This window comes from Palaemon carinicauda, chromosome 5, assembly GCF_036898095.1.
Source record: "Palaemon carinicauda isolate YSFRI2023 chromosome 5, ASM3689809v2, whole genome shotgun sequence".
Lineage (NCBI taxonomy): Eukaryota > Metazoa > Arthropoda > Malacostraca > Decapoda > Palaemonidae > Palaemon > Palaemon carinicauda.
The window spans coordinates 13988799-13997975 of NC_090729.1; positions in this window are offsets into that span (position 1 = coordinate 13988799).

The following is a 9177-nucleotide window of genomic DNA, read 5'->3' on the forward strand; positions in this document are numbered from 1 at the left end:
CCCCATTTCTTATCGTTTTCGTTTTCTTGCCATTTGACCCCTACGAAGTGTTAACTCTATTCGGGGTATAGATTGCTATGAGGCGTGTCAAGAATACGTCCGCTGATATTTACGATATCCCTAAGGTCTTTTTTAGGGATACTCGCTCCAGGAGTTAGAATTCTGGGTACCTTAAGGTAAATTCTCTGGGAATATCGCCGTAGTTGTAATATACCCTAGGAAGCTGCCTTTAAGGAACTTCCATCAGGACGACATGGCCATCTTACCCAAAAATAGATTTTTCGCTTCGCTCAAAATCCGATTTATATATATATATATATATATATACTGTATACATGTATACATACACACACACACAAACACATACACACACACACACACACACATATATATATATATATATATATGTTTTTATCTATACATATATATACAGTATATATATATATATATATATATATTTGGGCTCAAGCCATGTCGTCCTGATGGAAGTTCCTGTAGGGTAGCTTCCTAGGGTATATTACAACTACGGCGATATTCCCAGAGAATTTACCTTAAGGTACCAGAATTCTAACTCCTGGAGCGAATATCCCTCCTGAAAGGGATATCGCGACATATCAGAGGACGTATTCTTGACACGCCACATGGCAATCTGCATCCTGAACAGAGATTTCATCTCGCAGGGGGCGATTGGCAAGAAACGAATTCGGGAAAGAAAAAGGGGTAGCCGCTCCCAAGGCTCCCTATCTTCCGATTCGTATGCGTGCCTGGCACCAATCCTGGCGCCATCTGTATTCCTTTTTGCGTAGCTTAACAACTCGGTTTTTTTTCCTGTGTTTCTCGCAAATCTTGGATTTATTCTACTTTTCATGGCTTCTCCGTCTTCGTCGGCCTCTGATAAGTTGAGTACCATGTCTTTTATGTATAAATGTAGGCTCTTGGTAAATTTTTGAGTGATTAATAGGATTAAACGGATTTTGAGCGAAGCGAAAAATCTTGTTTTGGGTGAGATAGCCATGGCGTCCTGATGGAAGGTTCCTTTTTGGTAGCTTCCTTGGGTATAAGACTACTAAGATATTCCCAGAGAATTTAACCACAGGTTATCACAGAATTCTAACTTCTGGAGCGAGTATCTCAAAGGTTTCCCTTTAAGACATCGTATATCAACAGGGGACGCATGTCTGAACGCGCCACATAGCTATCTTCACCCCGAACAGAGTTAATGCTTCGGTGTGTAAGGGCTGAGAATAGCTGGGAGCCGATCCACAGCCAATCTCACTCGTGGCTACTACTGATACTCGAGACGTAAACAAACGGACGCCATTGCTCAAATGACGTCACGCCTGTCTTCATCCTGAAGCCAGTTGCTGCCCATCACCATGATACAGTAGCACAGGGTGGGAACAAAAAACTGGACGAAGTAGTAGGGAGGGTCCATCAGGACGCCATGGCTATCTCACCCAAAAATAGATTTTTCGCTTCGCTCAAAATCCGTTTTTTGGGGTCAAGCCATGGCGTCCTGATGGAAGAGTACCAGAGAATCAATGTATCGTGGTAGATTTTCCCCTAGTAGTAAGTGCCAAGGCATTGACAAAACAGCATAGTAATCTTTGATAAAGAACCATAGGGAAGAAGTATCCTGCCCCCCTTGGCAGTGAAGTTCCCATGGGCTATGCCGACGTCAAAGTGGTATTGAAGGGCTATTCATCCTGATAGAAGAACTTGAAGAACTTAGAGATGAAGCTGAATGTTTGGTATTTGTATAGGAACATTCTGAAATTAAACCAGTGGTGGTTGGGCACTGTATATTGAGTTCATCTCCCGGGTATCAAAAGTAAGTATTCGTGTTGGAACCTTACATAATCAGAGTGAATATAATTTAAGATTAAGCATCTTAATTTCTTCATAACCATAAGGAAAAGGGGGAATAAATAAAACTATGACAGGTATGTATTTCATAATAAGTAGGAGCTGATTGAGACGCACAAATAATAAAATAGAAATTTTATTTCACAAATGCAGAAATTGATTAATTTACAGCAATAAGTAAAGTTCATTTACAGTAATTATAATGTACATAGAAATAAAGGCTTGCTCTTGAATCTGAAAAGGAATTTCAAGATTATTAGTAGGTACTCGTTCTCGAGGAACGCAAGTCTTTGATTAAAAACACATCATGCTCAGGGCATGCGGCACTTGTGTGACACTATGACATTTCACCTGGGATAAGAACAGTTATAAAAGCACTAAGTGTTTTTCGACATCACTATGAATCGCTCGAGGGTCAACATAGGCACCCGAAGAGTTAGAGTCCCAAGTAACTCACTGTTCTACGCAGAGTTAGGTGCAGGTTTCATAACACTACCTGCGGCTACCACAAAATGTTTGACTTCGTGCACTTGTTTCGCATAATGTTTAAAGAAAACTCGCGAGGACTTCCAGCCCGTGAAGTTTTTAAGGCTTTCAAAGTCCATGCTCTGAAAGAAATTCAGAGAAGATGCCACTTTTCTAGGATCATGACCAGCGGGTGTACTGTTCGGATCCGCTCTGCGAATGAAGTAGGTGATTTTCGCTCTTAATTGTTTCAGTGACAGGTCGCTGCCCGATGTTTCTCCTTTGAAGAGTTGGCCTCCACCAAAGTGTGAAGTTCTGCGAAGATAGACCTTGAGGCTCTCTACTGGACATAGAGAGGCATCCTCCTTCAGGGGGTATATTCTCCAAGGGCCCCATCTTTTGGTGGGTAATTCATTTTTGGCGAGAAACGTCGGATCAGGGGAGAGGGTAACTTCTCCTGTATCGGTAAACAGGATGTGTCCTTCTTCTCTTGATAATGCCACTATTTCGCTGACTCGAGCTCCTGAAGCGAGAGCAAATAGAAATATAACTTTCTGAGTCTGATCCTTGAAAGGGCATGAATCATTGTCCAAGTTGGAGGCGAAATGGAGTACCTTGTCTAGTGACCAGGAGATCGGTTTCGGTGGGGGTGCTGGGCGTAGGCGAGCACATGCTTTCGGTAGTTTGTTGAAGATGTCGTTGGACAGATCAATTTGGAAAGCATATAGAATTGGTCTAGTCAAGGCTGATTTGCAGGTTGATATCGTATTGGCTGCTAATCCCTGTCCATGAAGGTGAATAAAGAAGGAGATGCAGAAATCAATCGTGATTTCTTTAGGATTTTTTGTCTTGACAAAGGAGACCCATTTCCTCCAGGATGATTCATATTGCCGTCTCGTGGATTCGGTCTTGTATTCCTCTAGGAAGTCCAGACTTTTCTTCGAGATCCCAAACCTCTTCTTTGCGGCTAGGGAGAGAAAATCATGAGATGAAGGTCCTTGATTTTCGATGATGAAGCGAAGACAGTCGACTTCTGTACTTGTTGAGAGAGAACTGGGCCCGGGAGAGGGATCAGCTTGGGCTGTAGCTCCAGGACCAGGGGGTACCAGTTGCTCCGGGGCCACTTGGGAGCCACTAGGGCCGCTGTCCCTTTGAAGGTTCTCAGTTTGGAGAGGACTTTCAACAGAAGGTTGGTGGGGGGGAACAGGTAGATCTTGGACCATCTATTCCAGTCCAGTGACATGGCATCCACTGCTTCTGCTTTGGGGTCCTCGTACGGGGCCACATACAGAGGAAGTTGATTGTTGTCGCTCGTTGCAAAGAGATCTATCTGAAGTTCTGGGACTTGGTGAGAGATGAAGGAGAACGATCTTGCGTCTAGAGACCATTCCGACTCTATCGGGTTTGTCCGAGATAGAGCATCCGCTGTCACGTTGCGGAATCCTTGTAGGTGAACTGCAGACAGGTGCCACTTCTTCTTCTCTGCCAGACGGAAGATTGGGAGAGGCACCTGATTTATCTGGGGCGATCTTGAGCCTTGGCGATTGAGACAACGAACTACCACCGAGTTGTCTAGGGTTAGACGGATGTGGATCGAGGGCGGCGGGGATAACTTCTTCAGTGTTAGAAGGACCGCCATGGCCTCCAAGATGTTTATGTGGAACGTCTTGAACAGGGGAGACCAGGTGCCTTGAGCCTGTTTTTGGTGGGAGTGACCTCCCCAACCTTCCAGTGAAGCATCCGTGTGGATGTTGAGTGATGGAGGAGGGTGTTGGAGAGGAATGGACCTTTTCAGGGCCTTTTCTTCCGACCACGGCTTTAGGAGACGCCGCAGTCTGTTTGGAAGCCGTCTCTTGAGGTCTCTTCGAGCGATGGATGCCGAACGTCTACAGACTCCCGCGGCATCCTTTAGCTGTGCGCGAAGCACTGGGTTTGTCACTGAGGCGAACTGTAGAGAGCCTAGAACTCGTTCCTGCTGTCGTCTTGAAATGCGTTTGGATTTCAGTAGTCGCTTGACAGACCCTGCTATTTCCTTCCTTTTCTTCTGGGGGATGGAAAGGCGGTGTGACTGAAGGTTCCAGTGGATTCCCAACCACTGAAACTTCTGAGCTGGAGAGAGGCGAGATTTTTTCTCGTTGATCTTGAATCCCAGGTGTTCTAGGTAATGGGTAACTTCGTTGCAAGATTTTGCACAATCTTCGGGCGATGGAGCCCATACTAGCCAGTCGTCGAGGTAGGCCATCACCTGGACGTTTCGTAGGCGGAGTTGTTGTACTATGGCATCCGCCAGTTTTGTGAAGATCCGAGGGGCCACGTTGAGGCCGAAGGGCATGGCCCGGAAGGCGTAGCTTTTCCTTTGGAGTCGAAATCCTAGGTAGGAGGAAGCGTGATGGTTCATTGGAACATGCCAGCAGGCATCCGCTAGGTCTATGGAGACCGTGTAGGAACCTCGAGGTAGAAGGGTCCTTATTTGTTGAAGCGTCAGCATCTTGAATTTGTCGTTCGCTATGAACTTGTTGAGGGGGGATAAGTCCAGAATGACTCTGAGTTTGTCTGAGTCCTTCTTGGGGACACAAAACAGTCTCCCTTGGAACCTGGTGGACTTTACCTTCCTTATCACCTTCTTGTTCAAGAGGTCTAGAACATATTCTTCCAGAAGGGGGGTTGATTGTTGGAAGAATTGCTGGAAGATTGGGGGTGGTTGAGTCCAACTCCAGCCTAGACCCTTCTTGACGATGCTGTGCGCCCAGGGATCGAAGGTCCAACGATCCTGGAATTGGCGGAGTCTTCCTCCCACCGGAAGCACTTCATTGCTTCTGGTGTCCCGAGGGCTTGCTGCCTCGGCCGCTAGCTCCCTTTCCTCCTCTACCTCTGGAGGGACGGCGAGAGGCGTCTTTGCTTGCACCCCTGAATGAGCCTCTACCTTTGGCACGAAAGGTAGTTGACTGTTGCTCGAAGGCAGGGGTGAAGACCGGTGACTGTGACAACACCGGTTGGGGGACCAATTGAAAGGTCTGTTGTGGTTGGGCAACCACTTGGGAGGTAGCGGGTCCCGGAAACTGACGTCTTTGTTGACGTTGCTGGGGTTTTTGCTTTTGGGATTTCCTCTTAGGTTGAGGTCCGTCGTCCTGAGAGGGTTTCCTTTTTCTGGACATGCCCCACTTGTGGAGAAGGTTCCTATTCTCCGTGGCGGCTCTGTCAGTGATTTCCTTCACAAGGTCAGAAGGAAAGAGGTGTTTTCCCCAGATGTTGGAGGAAATCAGCCTCCGGGGTTCGTGTTTCACGGTGGCACCAGCAAACACGAATTCACGACAGGCTCTTCGAGCCTTTATGAAGTGGTACAAGTCCTTCATTACAGTCAACAAGTGGGATTTGGAGAGTACCATGTAGTGGTCTGGTACTCTGGTGTCACAGGCCATAACTTCGAGTTGGACTTGATGAGATAGGGATGCTGCAAGCCTCTCCTTCGTATCTTGTTCCCGACGAAGGAGGTGATCGTTGAGCTTAGGGAGGTCTTCATTAAACTGACGTCCGGCGACGTCAGGATCGAGCCTTCCCACGACGAAAGTATGTTGGACATCTTTCCAGTGTCGAGCATCAGGGGGGGTCACTATGGAGAAGGGTCTGCACTCCTCCAATGCAGGGCAGGGTTTCCCTTCATCCGCAGCTTTAAGGCATGCAGCTAAGGCCTTTTCCAGGAATGGAAGAACCGCAGTTTCAGGTGCGACATAAGTAGGGTGCTTCTTGCTCAGGGCCGGAAGCTTAGAGCAGGTAAAGCCTCTACTCTTGAATGCGGCGGCTAGCATAGCCTGGGCCTTTGCGAGATCGAACACTATCTCTTCCTTAGGTTCGGTCTCTTCCTTCGAGGCAGGTTCGGAACGAAGACGGACGTAACAGTCCGGGTAGGCCTCAAAGTTTGGGAAGAACTCCACGTCTTCCAAAGGGACCGTGCCGATCTTATCACTGACGAAGATCCTGCCGGTCGCAATAACCATATGCTCAGCATACCTCCACGGGTTGGCATGTGAGCAAGCGGGGAGATCCTTAACCGAAATCCTCTTCGGTTCTCTGGATCCTATCATGGTCCTGATGGACTCCTGGTTCTCCTTCAACCTGTCGTCCATGACGGCTCTAATCAGTCGGATCAATTCTTGAGTGGAAGAAGAGGGATCCGGGGTCGAGGAGGTAGACGGAATAGACACTTCCGTCGGTGTAGGAGTAGGAGGGGGGATGGACGGAGGAGCGACCTCTTGCTCCGACTCGGCGTATTCCACCTTGTCTTCGTCATCTTCGGCTCCTTGAGCCATAAGCGTTTTCTCCGTGTCTTCCGAGACATCCGAAATCTGTTCGTCATCTTCGGAATCCAAACGGCACTCGTGCATGGACTGAGCCATGACTACATCAGGTTCCACCGTAATTTGGACAGTGGGGATCACATCTTTGGGTACCACTGAATCAGGGGAGGCCTTAGGGAACAAAAGTGACCTCAATTCTTCGGTGGCCAGGTAAGGTCCGGTAGCATTTTTCTGGAAGCCACGCACCCACTTGCGTAGCTTTTCACGAGAAATGTCTCTGATCTCCGCTGAGGGAGGGTTATGGAAGGCTTCAACTAGGTGAGCCTGACAGACCGTACAGTTCAGTGGATTCCAAAACTTCAAATCCCCTTTCTTGTCTGCACAAGGGGCGTGAGTCCTGCAAGCCGTATGCCCGTAAAACTGCGGGCGTTTCACAGCGCAGAAGGCGAAATCACACTTCATCTGCTCCTCCTGTGGAAGAAAGAGAAAATGAGTATGGGGGAGTCATAAGAATGGCTCTTAAACTAAGTTAATATTAATTATTAATTTTAACTTAAGGAAGGGTGTGATGCATAGAGATTGAAATAGTAAAGGAGAACATACTCCATGCATCTCGCCCGGCTGGTTACCATAAGCTTGGTCCTTGGATAATCCGAGTGACCGAAGGCACCGGATATAATTCCTTAGAGTTCCATAGTATATTGGAATTCCGTGGAAAAAACCCAAGGGCAAGATTGGGACCGAGATCATTCGGTCCCAAGCTAGGGGCTAGAAGGCCTCCTTTTAAGGTAACTGCTTCTGGCAACCAGCCGTGCTAAGATGCACGCAGCATGCTGGAATTAGAAGAATGCAAAGAGACAGCATGATCACTAACAGAACAGTACCAAGGTACTGATCTTAATAGTAGAAACAGTCTATCTGTTTGCGGTATAGGGCTATCATTGTCATATGATAGCTAAAAGAAGGGGGTGCAAGTATTCTTGACGCCTCCGGGGGTATCCGGCAAGCCACCGGCATGCCGGAGTTCGCTCCAGCAGAGATTCTGGCATTAGGACAGACAATGTTTAAAGTCAGTCATATACCAGGTTGGCGGCCGCCGGTACAGCGGCGGCACGCCGGCAGGGGAGCGGCGGCTCCGGCAGTCGGAGGATGCCGGATTGGTGACTGGGATAAGGATGGTTAAGGCGGTACCGGGTTGCCGGCAGTAGATGCCGGCACCCCGGCGGCCGACCGGCGAGCGGACGACAAGCTAGGAGGAGGAGAGCCACCGGTAGTAGCCGGCGGCAGCCGGCAGTCCCTCGGTACACGGGGGGCTGGCGGCAAGGTTAGGGAGAGTCACCAAGGTAGGAGGCAGGTATTGCCGACAATAGAGGCGGCAAGAGACCGGCACCCGGATAGGGAGAGAGACAGGGGGGAGGGAAGGAATGCAGGAAGTTCCGTCATGGACTCCGGACATCCCCCCCTCCCCTGAGAGGGTGTACCCATGATAGAGGCAGGCTCTAACATCCAGGAGCAGGGGTCACTGAGGACCGGGAGCAAGGTAGCCCAAGGGAGGGCTAGGGGACACCCAACAAAAAAAGGGGGGGGGAGACTCCCATATGCAGAACTATTCTAGCAACTAACCCCATAGGACACTATGAAGGTATATGTACCAGAGCGGACTGCACATGGAAGCTCGGGTAGCCCTACTACTCCACCCTAGGGAGGAGTTGTAGGACAGGGGACAGATGGGTATAGACTAACCTAAGCATAGGCTAGGCTATATAAGAGATAGGTGGGGAGGGAGAAGAGAGAAGTCTTCCAAGGAAGGGTTTATGTACCAGAGCGGCCACTAGGGAAAGGGAGGACACTCCCTAACCTAAGATAAGGCAGATCGGCTAAAACGGTGCATGAGTACAGTTTCAGCATGGAACAGAGAAACCTTCCTAACCCAACTTAGAGCAGGGCTAAAAGTCCTGAACTAGGAAAGGAAGAAGACATATCGCTATCGCAGGAAATTCGTAGACAATCCTAGCCATAGAGGTAGGGCTAGCCTAACCTCACTCTCGGACGCAACCCTAAGGGAGGTTCATTCCCTTAGGGAGGACAGAGAGGCGATATATACTCTATTAGACAATTGATCCCTTTACTCAGAAAAGGAATCAAGGCTAAATAGAGGGAATGCCAAGGCAGGGGATGAAGGAAGCATATAGGGGTCCTACAAGTAGGTTAGGCTAGAAAGAGTCACTGACTAGCCTATCCCCTATATGGTCCCTGAAGGCGAAAACATTTGCATCACTGTCTAAAGTATTGTAAAATAATGCCACTATCTTCATAACTTAGCCTAGGATCACTAATAAATCATGCATGAACACTTGTAAGTAGGCTCCTGGCCTGGGGGCTATAGTAGCCGACTGGTATGAGGTCAATCGATGACCGAAAAAAAAAGCGTCGAAACACGATATAAAAGTTCCTAGCTATGAAGACTAAATAAACTAATGTATTCGATTAGTAAATAAGGCCGGAAGCGTTGTTGTGGCTAACTAAATAAGGCATGCATAACAACAACGAC